Source organism: Chinchilla lanigera, unplaced genomic scaffold (assembly GCF_000276665.1).
Source record: "Chinchilla lanigera isolate Chin_1 unplaced genomic scaffold, ChiLan1.0 scaffold00074, whole genome shotgun sequence".
NCBI classification, from domain to species: domain Eukaryota; kingdom Metazoa; phylum Chordata; class Mammalia; order Rodentia; family Chinchillidae; genus Chinchilla; species Chinchilla lanigera.
The window spans coordinates 10,161,628-10,175,213 of NW_004955475.1; the positions used below are offsets into that span (position 1 = coordinate 10,161,628).

General features: G+C 37.5%; 1 protein-coding gene across 1 annotated transcript in view; it reads right to left on the reverse strand.

Moving 5' to 3' along the window:
• The window catches only part of Tex11 (testis expressed 11), a gene marked incomplete at its 5' end in the record, with an annotated part of 374,380 nt that overhangs the window by 103,920 nt on the left and 256,874 nt on the right, over positions 1–13,586 (reverse strand).

A 13,586-nucleotide genomic window follows, 5' to 3' on the forward strand; every position in this document is an offset into this window, starting at 1 on the left:
GTGAGATGGAATCTCAGTGTTTGAATTTGCATTTCTTGAATGATGAATGATGTTGAACATTTTTTTCATATATGTATTTGCCATTAGAATTTCTTCATCTGAGAAATATGTATTCATCTCAGCTGCCCATTTTTGGATTGTGCGTTTGAATTTTGGCCGCCTGATTTTTTAAAAATTCTTTATATGTTCTAGATAGAAGTCCTTTGTCTGAGTGGCAGTTCACTAAAATTTTTTCCCAATTCATGAGTTTTCTTTTTACTCTGCTGGTGATTGCTTTTGATTTGCAAAAGCTTTTCAATAAGATGAATCCCAGTTGTTGAATCTTTGAAGTGCTTCCGGTGCAGTTTGGTTTTTGTTCATGAACTCTCTGCCTACCCCTATGTTTTCAAGATTTCTACCTACTTTCTCTTCCAGTAGATTGAGTTTTTCTGTTTTAATATTTAGCTCTTTGATCCATTTTGATTTTAGTTTAGTGAATGCTGGTAGATATGGGTCTAGTTTTAGTCTTTGGCATGTGGAAAACCAGTTTTTCCAGGACCATTTGTTAAAGAGGCTACCTTTCTTCCAGTGAACTCACTGTGTTCCTCCTGCCTCAGGCTCCCAAGCACTGGGATTACAGGCATGTGCCACCAGACCCAGGCTTCAAGTGTCTTCAGATTTTTCATAAAGTTGTCTATTTCAGCCTTCTGTTTTCCTAATGTGAGCACTGAGTGCAATGAGTTTTCCTCTTAGACATGCTTTCAGAGTGTCACAGAGGTTTCTGTGAGGTATGCTGTCGTAGCCACTATCTTCTGGCAAATTGTAAATATGTTCTTTGATTTCTTCTGAGACTACTTGTTAGGAGCATATTGTTAATTTTCCAGGAGATTTTGCTTTTTCTAAAATTTCTTCTGCCATTGATTTCTATTTTAATCATACAGTGGTCTGATACTATACATGGGGTAATTTCAATTCCTTTATATTTATTTAAGCAGGCTTGGTGGTGTAGTATGTGTTGTATTTTGGAAATAGCACATATGCTGTTGAAAAGAATGTGTACTCTGTTGTACAGGGGTGGAATACTCTGTGTATATCTATTGAGTGTATATGTTCAAGTGTGTGGGTCAGCTCTGATATTCATTGATTTTTGGTTACTTGACCAATCTTCCTGCAAAAGTGAGATGTTAAAATCTTCCACTCTCATCTCGTTAGTGTTTATTTGATCTGTTCAACAGCTTTTGATTTTTGAAGATAGGTATTCCAGTATTTGTTTCATATATACTTTTTAATGTTATCTGTTCTATTTGGATTGTTCCCTTAACTAGTATGTAGTGACCTTCTTTGTCTCTTCTAATCAGGTTTAGTTTAAATTTTATTATGTCTGATAGAATTGGTACCCCTGCTTGCTTTTGTGATTCTGGTGCGTGAAGTGTTGTTTTCCATCCTTTATTTTTTAGTCTATGAATATCTTGTTTTGATTAGTTGAGTTTCTTGAATGAAACAGATTGTTAGATTGTGTATTTTGATCCAGTCTGGCAATCATGTTTTAACTGGAGAGCCAAGGCCCTTAAAATTGAGAGGCATACAGCAATATATGTGCACTCATGTTTATAGCAGAAACTGCTCAAAAGGGGCTGGGGATTTAGCTCAGCGGCAAAAGCGCCTGCCTGGCAAGCGCAAGGTTGTGAGTTCGGTTCCCGGTACCAGAGAAAAACCAAAAAAACAAAAAAAAAAACAGAAACTGCTCAAAAGGATAGAACAATTGGGATGGGGGGAAGGAGAAAAGAAAAAAAGAAGGGAAAATATATATGTACATACACACACAAAGTAGCTAAAATAACTGTACTACTAATTTCTAATGGTTTATTGAAAGGAGCACTTAATGTTTCATTGTTTGATCAATTTTGCTTGCCTATATCTGGTAATTGGAACAACTACTTTGAAGGTAATAGTATGCAATATAACAACCACTGTTAATTTCCTATTATCTTGTTTTGAAATTCCATATCATTCTTATTGGTTTTTAAATTTTTTATTCTCTTTAAAATAAAAAAATTGAGAGGTATTACTGAGATATGTTATTTGTTATCATTGCCTTATTATCTGTTGGTGAGCCCTTTGCTTTTCTTTACCTGATATTTTTTGTTGTTGTTTATCCATTGACCTTTCTTGGAGTTTTCATTTCCTTTTTAAAAATTTATTCTAAAAATAAAAGAAGGAAAACATATCAACAAAGAGAGGTCCATTTACAAAATAGCATAAGAACAATACGAGCAATACTGAATTACAGACAAAGTGGTAGGAAATTAACAGTGGTTGTTGTATGATGTATTGATGTCTCCAAAGTGGTTTCTCAGGAATCATTTCCTTTGTGCTTTTAGTTGTGTCAGTTTTGTTGTTTTTGTCAAGAATACTAAGTATTTTCTTGAGTGGTGCTTCAGCACTCATGAATCTTTTGATTTGGTATTTTTCATGAAAAGACCTTATTTTTCCATCTATTTTTAAAGATAGCTTTTCTGAATAAGTTCATCTAGGTTGGAAATTATTTGCTCTTAGGGCTTGAAATACTTCAAGCTCTTTGACCTTAGGGTTTGTGCTAAGAAGTCTGTTGTGCTTCAAATGGTTTATCTTAACATGTGGGGTTTTTATTTTTCTCTGACTGCTTTTAAAACTGTGGGTACTTTTGCTGGATATCTGGTCATTTAATAAGCATATACCTTGGTGAGTTTCCTTTTCCGTAACATTTGTTTGGTTTTCTGTAAGTGTTGTGTACTTGTAGTTTAAATCTCTTTCCTTATATTTGGGAAATTTTCTTGTATGACGTCTGTTAACATGTTAGGAAATCCATCTGTGTTATCTTCCAGTTTTTCTTTAACTCAAATGAGCATTAGACTAGTCTTCCTATTGTCATCCAGGAGCTGACGGATAATCTTCCTTTGTTCTCTTATTTTCTTAGTGGTTTCTTTGAGTACTTCATTTTAATTCACCACAGTACTTTGTTTTCAGTTTTGGAACCCTATCTTCACATTGTCCATTTCTGCAATTTGTAAGTGCTAAATGTTTTACTTTAGGTATTTCCATCTGACATCTTTTCCAGGATTTTATATCCTTGTTGAATTTGTCATTCAACTTTTGAAGTATTTTGGTTAGCTTGTCTTATTTTCACTTATTTCCTCAAATTTCAACATTGGCACATTGAGTGAAATTGCTGTGGACTTTTCATTCATTTTTTCTTTGGACTCATCTACATTCTTCATCTTTTCTGTAAATCTTTTGTAGAGTCCTGCTACATCGTATTTGCTTTCCTGCCCCTTTGTGATCGCTTGTTCTGCTTTGGGAAACCTCAGGTTTCTTTTGTTCCCTTGCTTCATCATTCTTTTATGTGTATTTCTTTTTCCCTTCCTTTTTTGTGGGGCATCTCAGGTTTAGGACCAGAAGAGTGAGTAGAGTTCATGGCTTCTATGGAAATTTTTAAACAAAATCACATTTTATTTAGATTGAAATAAACTATACAAAATTTTCTTCACCAAAAATAACAACAACATTTTCTGTATTATTTCTAGATAAACCACAAAACACTCATTTTGTAGGTTTTGCAGGTTTTGCTTATAAATCAGGATGAGGCAGTAGATAGAGTCATGGAAAAAGAAGAAGACAGATGAGTCAGTTGCCTGTATGCTGGCCTCGGATTCCATATTGACCATGAAGTGGAAGTTTCAACATTTGTCTGCTGAGAAGCTTACAAAGATGTAGGCTCAGCAAAGGAATGTAAACAGCATATGTGGAATACAATGGCAAGCTTTTCCATTCAAATTTTAACCGTAACCTCTTCTTCTAAGTTCATTTAATAAAGACAAAATCTACACTGAAATCTGGTCAGCTCATAAACTTCTCTCCAGTAATTCCCTTAACTGTCCATTACAGATTTTTAATAACACACTTAAAACTCCTACTAATCACAAGTCAATGACGGGCTTAACCATAACGTTCTATAAAATGCATTCCTTTCTCCCACATCACCTCAAAATTCATTTTTTCAAAAATTGACAACTTGAAAGAGATCCACAGTGACAGTAAGTGTGCTGTCTAAAATGACTTAACTAAAACAATTCTATAGTGCCACCAGCAGAGGTCACACCGAAGTGAGGCACGGCACTTTCAATGCTATCTTCTGGAAAATGAACAGGTCTCAGAAGCATGAAAGAGTTCAGAGTGGCCATTTAAATATGGAGATTATCAATGGCTAATATATTTGATGACAGCCCAATAGGCTACCAACTTCAGTGATTAGGTAATTACACATCCCTTACGGCTTTTCTTACAAAGAGCAAACATAAGAGAAAGCCTACTTAAAAAGTCTCTTAGGTATTTTCAACAGTTTCTGAATTATCTGTAGGAAGCTCTGACTTACTTGTATACAGTTTGATATATGTGTCCACCATTAAATCCAGATCATGTTTTATATCAAAATTTATGTTAAGCAAAGCCAAATTACTTGACCTTTGGTCTGTCAAAGTGTTCCTCAAGTATGCTTTGAGACGCTTTCGTCCATTTTCATAGCGTTCATTCTCAACTTTCATCACAGGAAGAATACACAGGACTTTCAGCAAGGCATACACATTAGGAAAAAACTTGATGTCAGGCAAATGGAGGGCTTCATAAATGGTAGATAGAAGCTCTATGTCTTTCCCTCTGTGTTTCCATTTGATTCTCCAACAATGAAGCTCAGCTGAGAGTGTCAGGATTGGGTAAGTCACTTCTATACACGTCAGCATGATGTTCCTCTGATGTGTTGAATTTGAGCTGTCTCATGACTGAGGGTACCAAAAACAAACATTTAAGACCTTTGAGATGCTGTTCTGAGAATATATCTTTAAGCTCCTGAATAACGTGCTCCACTGTTGGGACACTTCAGGTTTCTTTGTAGTAACTCTTAGTGGTTAACTGAGATTCTAGGTTACCTTGTTGAGCCCTACGAAATTTGCCAGGGAGTTTCATCTGAACATCAAGTTTGGTTGCCAAATTTGTGGCTTCCTCAAACCAAAACTCATGATAAACTTCAATATTTTCCATCACTTCATTGAGTGAGTGCAGTACAGCAGTCAAGCTACTAGCTGCAAAAGAGACATCCAAGTTTGTCCCTGGAGATTATCCCCAAAAGCCCTTGTAAAAGATAAGAGGAAAGTTTTAGTAGGATTTTGCTTCCTTGTGAATAATTTTCAACTTTTTATGTCCAGTGCTAGTATTTACCCCTTCTTTACTTAGTTATTTCATCCCCGTCCCTAAGTTTTGCTGAAAGAATTACTTGTGGTTATAACAGCATCAACAGATTCAGTCATACAACACTTCTATATGATAGCCTTTGCAGGTACACTTCCCTTCCTTGTCTATCCTCTTTGAATACTATGACAGTTTATTATTTGTAGTTGTTCTGCAATAAGGTAGGTGAAGTGGAGGAAGGAACAGGGAGGGTGGTTGGATGAGTGAAATACACTAAGGGGGAGGTGCGAAGGTGGGGATAGTGATAGATGAGTAGAAAGTTTGATGTGGGGCCTGATACTACTGGAATACTTTTCGTTGATTTGAAGGGTTTGGACTGAGAATTTTCAGAGTATATGTAGGGGCAAAGGCCCCTTATGGCCTGGATAAGATATCAGGGATAGAAAGAGCTGTGTTCATCCCTTGTTGCTTTGCTACCTTTGCCCATCATGAATTGTTTCTCCTCTGTGTTGTCACACCGCCTTGGAGCCAGCCGATGATGGACTGAAACCACTACAAACTGTGAGCTAAATAAACTCAGCAATGAGAAAAGTAACTAAGACACACTTCAATACTTTCTCTGATCCTTGCACTGCAATACTGAAGCTAAGGCTTAGAACTTCTTTTAACCAGGTTGCAAGCATTCTTGCAATCTGATCGCGTCCAAGTTTTTGGATTAGGAACTTTTGCTGTCCCTCTCCCTGGGTGTGATGGTGGAATCAACAAACAGACTTACTGGCATGAAATTGTCCACAAAGTCAGGCGTATTCCTATGCAATCAAGGCAGCTGCAGTAATAATAAGCTAATCAGTTACAGTGGCATCTGGGCAAGTTGAGAAATAATAAACCATATGACCCAATTTTGGATCTCCCTATTGCCTAGAGAAGAAATTCATGGTTATAGTGTAAGCATCATAACAACCCAAGTATTGACCCACACATATAATGTACTAAATTTGATGGCTATGTCTCCTTTAATTGTAGAAAAGCTATTAGAGGAGTAATTTTATAGAATCAATTACTTATTGCTTAGGGAGTTGAAGACCATGTAGTTCCAGGGGTGAGGGAGGAAAAAAAAGGTTTTTCAAAAAGTCTTGTGCTATGCAGTACAGGAAGGAGGAAATAGGATGGGGTGAATGATCCTCAGGTTGATAGTGGTATGTTATACAAGTACATAGGGATAACAAGGAAACTGAGTACAAAATCAATAGTGAGAAATAAGGGTGAGAAAAGATTTTATGACTAGTACAAATATTACAGAAAAAGTTAAAGGGAGACAAACAAAAAGGGAGCAGAAGAAAAGAAAAGAAAAGAAAAAGGAAGGATGAGAAACAGGACAAAGAATTCAGGTGAAAGGATGTGGACAAAAGTAGAAGTAAAAACAAATAAGGGAGAATTTTCTTACCCTGTATAACCTATATCAGAAGAAAAGGGCCAGAGGAAGAGAAGACCCCCCCACACACACACACATTCTCACAAGAGAAAAGGGGAACATAGTACAATAAAAATGGTGGAAATGAACAGGAAGAAAACAGAAAAGGAAAGAAACAAAGGGTTTTCTATTGTTTGGGGATGTGTGGCTCTTTTCTACAGCTTAGAATTAGAGAGCAGAACTCAGCAGATGCGTCTCTGCTTATGCTGGAAGTCTAAGGTGACAATCTGCCTCCAGAATGGTGCTGGATGCAGGCATCCACATACAGTAGGAACAGGGCTCCTATAGGACCTTCCAATCCTGTGTAACTCAGGCTGAACCTGGCCTCTCACCACAGGAGCCAGGTCCATGTTCACCCGTTCCAGCTTCTCGGCAGGACTCCCTCCAGCCTACTCTCGAACTGTCAGCTGTCTCCTGTGGCTGGCCTTCCCTCATCCACTCTGGGAACTTGACACTGTGGAGCATGGCTTGGAGCCAAATGGATGCTCTGGGATCCAGGTTCAAACAGTGAGCCCATCTCTACAATAAAGTCTCTGCCAGCTCTCATTTCACTATTGTGGCCATGAGCGCTGGTCTGAGTTCACTCACAACTGTTGACTGTGGAAAGCCACTCTGGAAGTAGTATCACACGTTTTCCTTGCAGGTCCAGCCGCTGCTGATTCTCTTCGTTCCAATGTGGTTCTCCATGAGTGAAAAGTTTTAGTTTTATTTTGTCTCCCAGATGGTGGCTGGCTATCCTCCCTTAGTCACACACTTTTCAGAGGGTCTCATCTCTCCTCCGCAATGCATTCTGCTTTTGTATTATTTAATCGCTTTTTCCTCTTAGTTCCCAGGTAACCTCCTCTTACTTTGATTCCTCTCCAAGCTACTGTTTTCCAGATTCTAGATACTTTGTCCTGGGGAAAGTGAGCTGCTGGCACTCAGTGCTCTGCCATTTTTCTTCTCCTGTCGCTGAGATCTGACATTGTTTTCACTTTGGTTGCTTCTGCAGCCCATACTTTCAGTCATACTTTTAACCTTATGGTTTTTTTTGTTTGGAATTAGTTTATGGACTCACATTCACTTCTCCATAGGGCATTCATGTTTTGCATCTCTTTCTTTATAGCTCCACTAGTTTTTATCAGTGTCTTCTGTAGACTTGCTGATCATTTGGTTCATTATCTGATTAGTTGTACCTTCTTTAAATTCTCCATGTACCCCATTGAACTATTTTACCTCCACGGATACCCATTCAGGCTTATAATTTCCTCTCCCAGAGCCCCCTAAATCAGTGTTGGGGATGTTGGGATATTTTGGAGGCATTTTGTTGCCTTGTCTTTTCATATTTCTATTTTCTGTGCATGTTTGCAGCTTTTTTGGTCTAGTGACTGTTTCTTCAGTAGTGAGCCACAAGTGTAGTTTATGACCCTCAGGAAATCCATATATTGGCATATAAAGAAAACCAATTGATAGCAACAGCTATGTCACCTTAGCTACAGTAGCAAAGTCAGCAACAATAATGGTGTCAAATATCAACTGAGGATTCATGAGCCCGAAGAGCCACTCACAAGCTGTCCCTAACAAGAGCAAAGAGGTCCATGATTTTAGTGAAGACACTTAGACCACACAGACACTGGCCTATAGTAATTCAAACCACTAATTTCTGCTGGACATAGGCAGTGGTAAAGAGGTCAAGCATACCACTGGGATAAATGCCATCGCCTTCTGGGCCACCCTGTCTTGAGGATTTTGTACACCTCAATACCCAGCACCCAAAGTTAAAGAAAGAAAGGTTTATTTAGCTCACAGTTTTTGGAGTTTTCAGTCCATAATCAGCTGGCTCCAAGGCAGGGTGGCACATGGCAGCAGGGCAGCAGGTCATGACAGTGGAAAATACCAAAAACAGCAAGAGCAAAAGAGAGAAAGCAAGCCTCTTCCCTCCCTTATATTGTGGCAGGCTACCTGCTCTAGGGTGAGTGCAGCACTCATAGCACCAACCCCAGAACTAGACCAATTAAAAATTCTAGATTCAGCCACCTACCTCACTTCCCATTACCATATGAGGCTTTAGGGGGACATCCAGACACAAACCATAACACACCCCCTCTAAAGATTATAACCACCAAACCTGACCTTCCCCCACAGAATAGAGACCAAATGATCATCCTGGCAAAAGCCTGAGACGCCCAGCAGATCCCACAAGATCCCTGTTTAGCTCTCCCTGTCTAGAAGCCTGTCTCCCATGGCAGTCTCTGAGCCAGTTACTAGGGTGAGAAGGTAGTGAAAGTCTATTTGAAGTGAAATTCTCCTCCCTGTGGCAGGGTAATGCTTCAGCCCTGAAGTGAAATTCTCCTTCTTAGTGTGGGTCTCATCTTCAGTCATGCTTAGTTATCATCTATTTCCACCTTGAGCTGTGGAGTACCCAGAAGCAGAGCGGCTAGGATTTGCTAATTTGGTTGCTGTTCTCTTGCCTCTCATGTGGAGCATAAGAGAGTGGGATGGCAGTGGTATTAGCAGCGGCTGTGCACATGGGTCCTCTATCCTGTTGCCCACCATGATAGTTGCATGAGGACTGGTGCCTGAGGCAGCATCAGCAGTGTTGAGGCATGCAAGTTCTCCCTCCTCCTGTCTCCCATGTGGCCTGTGTTAGGCCAGGGGCAGAGCATGTGGGTCCACCTTCTTTGTTCCTTTCTAGGTTGCCCTTCAGGACTTTTTGTAGTGCTGGTTTGGTGGTTATGAGTTTCTTTATGTGCTCTTTATCATGAAAATATCTGCTTTGTCCACTAATTTTGAAAGTTAGTTTTGTAGGATATATCAGCATGGATTGGAAATTGTTTTCTTTTTAGGGCTGCAACCCTTTATTCTAAGCTTTCTTGGCCTTTAAGCTTTGTTTTGAGAAGTCTCCTATAATTCTAATGAGTTTACCTTTGTGTTTCATTGCTTTTCTCTAACCACTTTTAAAATTCTATTGTTGGATTTATGGGATTCTGACTATGATGTGATGTAGAGCAGCTCTTTTCTGACTGTGACTATTTGGGATTCTGCACACCTCAATTACTGTATGTTAAACTAATTTCCCTTATTTGGAAAGTTTGCTGCTATTATTTCAGTAAGTAGGTTTTTAAAAATGCCATTTGTGTTGTCCTCTGATTTTTCACTAATTGCAATTAAACTTAAACTAGTGTTCTTTGCCTCATCTAGGAGCTGACAGATCCATTTTCATGTTCTGCTGTTGTTTTCAAAATTTCTTTCATTAGATATCAATATGTAATACAGCAAGCATTGTTAATTCCCTATCACTCTGTTTGTAACTCTGTACTGTCTGTACTGTTCCTTTGCTATTTTGTAAAATGTTGTCTGTCTGTTAATATTTTCCTCCTTTTATTTTTGAAATAAAAAAATAATTAAAAAAACAAAATTTCTTTCATTAATTGGTCACCAACAATAGCCCTGTCTTCTAGTTCTGACATTCTGTCTTCACACTGGTCATTTTTGTTTTGTTTTGAGACAGAGTCTTGCTATATAGTTCAAGCAGGCCTTGAACTCACCACTATGTAGTCCAGTCTGGTCTCAAACTCACAGTGATCCTCCTGCCTCAGCCTCCCAAGTGCTGAGATTGCAGGTATGCACTACCACACATTAATGATGAACCTCAAACTTTTAGAAAAAGAGGAGCAGGCTACATGAAAATCTCATATGAGGGAGGAAATAACAAAGGTCAAAAAAGAAACACATTGGAGACTAAGAAAACAATACAAAGAATCAATGAATTGAAGAGTTGTTTCTTTGAAAGATTAAATAAAATTGACAAACACTTACCCAAACTTAACAAAAAAGGAAAGAAAAGACTCAAATCCACACAAGTAGCAATGAAAAAGGTGAAATCATAAGAGACACTGCAGAAATCCAGAAGATCATCTATACCTACTTTGAGTTTTGTTTTGTTTTTTTTTTCCTCGGTACCGGGAATCGAACTCATGACCTTGCACTTGCCAGGCAGGCACTGTGCTGCTGAGCTAAATCCCCAGCCCCTATACCTACTTTGAGAACTTGTATTCTAATAAGATGGAAAATGCAGAAGAAATGGACAGATTCCTAGATGCATATGAATTACCAAAGCTGAATAAAGAAGACATAAAAATCCTAAATAAACTGATATCAATCAATGGCATCAAAGATGTAATGAAAAACCTACCAATAAAGAAAAGCCCGGGCCCTGATGGATTCACTGCTCAATTCTGCAAGATATTTAGAGAAGACATAATACCACTACTTCTCAAATTCTTTAATGAAATTAAAAGGAAATCAGTACTCCCAAATTCATTCCTGGAAGCAAGTACTACCCTGATACTAAATCTAGAAAAGGATCTAACTAAGAAAGAGAACTACAGGCCAATCTCCTAATGAACATAGATGCAAAAATGCTCAATAAGATACTGGCAAACAGAATGCAGCAAATCATCAAGAAGATTATACACCATGACTAAGTTGGATTCATCCCAAGGATGCAGGGATGATTCAACATATGTAAATCAATAAATGTAGCACACCATACTACCAGAGCCAAGGATAAAAATCATATGATCATCTCAATAGATGCAGAGAAAGTTTTTGACAAGTCCAGCACCCATTCATGATAAAAACCCTATAGAAAATTGGAATAGATGGTTTTTAACGTAAGCTGATAAAAGTCATCTATGGGAAACCAATAGCCAACATCATACAAAATGCATAAAAACTGAAAGCTTTCACTCTAAAATCAGGAATAAGACAAGGGCGTCTACTGTCTCCACTCTTATTCAACATAGTTCTGGAAACTTTAGCCAGAGCAATTAGACAAGAGAAAAAAATAATAGTAATAACAATAAGAAAGGAAGAAGTAAAACTAGCATTATTTGCAGATAACTTGATACTCTACACAGACAACCTTCAAAACTCCACTAAAAAATCTAGCAAGATTTAATAAATACAGTAGCATCACTGGATACAAAGTCAACACTCAAAAATCAACAGCCTATACATTAATAACAAACTCACTGAGAGAGAAATTAGGGAAACAATACCTTTCACAATAGCATCGAAAAAAATGAAATAGCAAGGAATAAATCTAACAAAGGATGTAAAAGACCTCTATGAACTTCATTGAATGTAACAAGATGTAATATAACAATATGTAATATAACAACCACTGTCAGTTTCTATCATTTTGTTTTGAAACCCTATATCATTTTTAATGCTTTTGCTTTGTTTTGGTTTTGTCTGTGATGTTGGTATTTTGCTACTGTTCTTTTTTTTACTATTCTCTTTAAAATAAATAAAAGAAAACAAAAAAGAAAACTATAGTACTTTGAAAAAGGCGATTAAAGAGGATATCAGAAAATGGAAAGATATCCCTTGCTCTTGGGTAGGAAGAACCAATATAGCAAAAATGACCATATCTCCAAAACTGTTACACAGATTTAATGTAATTCTGATCAAATTCCACCAGAACATCTCACAGAATTAGAAAAAACAATCCTAAAATTTATTTGGCACCAGAAGAGATTTAGAATAGCAAAGGCAATTCTGGGCAACAAAGGCAAATCAGGGGCATCACAATCCCTAATTTGAAATTATAGTATAAAGCTACTGTGATAAAACACTGAGGTATCAGTGAAACCCCCCAAGCAAACAATAAAGAAAAATCAGACCTAATGATCAATGGAACAAATTGGAAGATGCAGAAAAAACTCCAGATATACTCAACTGCCTTATCTTTGACAAAGGTGCCAAACACATTCACTGGAAGAAAGATAGCCTCTTTAATTAATGGTGCTGGAAAAAAACTTGCTTTGCACATGCCAAACATTAAAATTGGCCCCATATCTGCACCAAACTCAATTCTAAGTGGATCAAAGATCTAAATATTAAAACAGAAACAAATTTGCTGGAAGATAGAATAGGTAAAAACTTTTGAAGACACTGGTGTAGGCAAAGATTTTATGAATAAAATCCCAATTGCACAGGAACTATCACAAAGAATCAACAATTGGGATCTCATCTTATTAAAAAGCTTTTGCACAGCAAGAGAAACGACCAACAGAGTGAACAGACAACCCGCAAAGTGGGAAAAAATTTTTGCCCGCTCTTCCTCAAAGAATTACTACTGAGAATGTAATAAGAACTCCAAAAAATCAGACCTCTCAAATTTAAAAACCCAAACCAAAAATGGACATCGGAGATGAATACACACTTCTCAGATGAAAAAATACAAACAGAAAATACATAAATGAAAAAATGTTCAAAATCACTGGTCATTCATGAGATGCAAATGAAAATAACACTGACATTTCATCTCACCCTGGAAAAAATGACTATTATCAAGAAATCAACCAATAAGAAATACTGGTTAGGATGTGGGAAAAAAGGACCTTTCTCCACTGTTGATGGGAGTGTAGACCGGTACAACCAGAGTGAACATCAGTGTGGAGGGTCCTCAAAAAACTAGGATTGGAGGATCCATTTGACCCAACTATTCCCCTTCTGGGTATCTTCCCAGAAGAATTAAAAATATCATACCACAGTGATGTATGTGCACCTATGTTCATAGCAGTACAATTTGTAACAACTAGATCTTGGAAATAACCCAAATGCCCATAAACCAAGGAATAGATAAAAAAGACGTGGTCTTTTTATACAATGGGTGTTACTCAGACATAAAGAAGGATAAACTTGAGTCTTTTATAGGTAAATGGATGCAACTCAAGACTGTACTCATAAGTAAAATGAACCAGATGCACATGTGTAAACATCATATTGTCTCCCTAGTGTGAGAAGCTGAGAGAGGAAATAAGATCCAAATTATATGATAGATATTGTAAAATAGGAAGAAACTGTTCAAAAGGGAAGAGAAACTGGGATGGAGTAAAGGAGAAAAGAAGAAAGGGAAAAGCAAAAA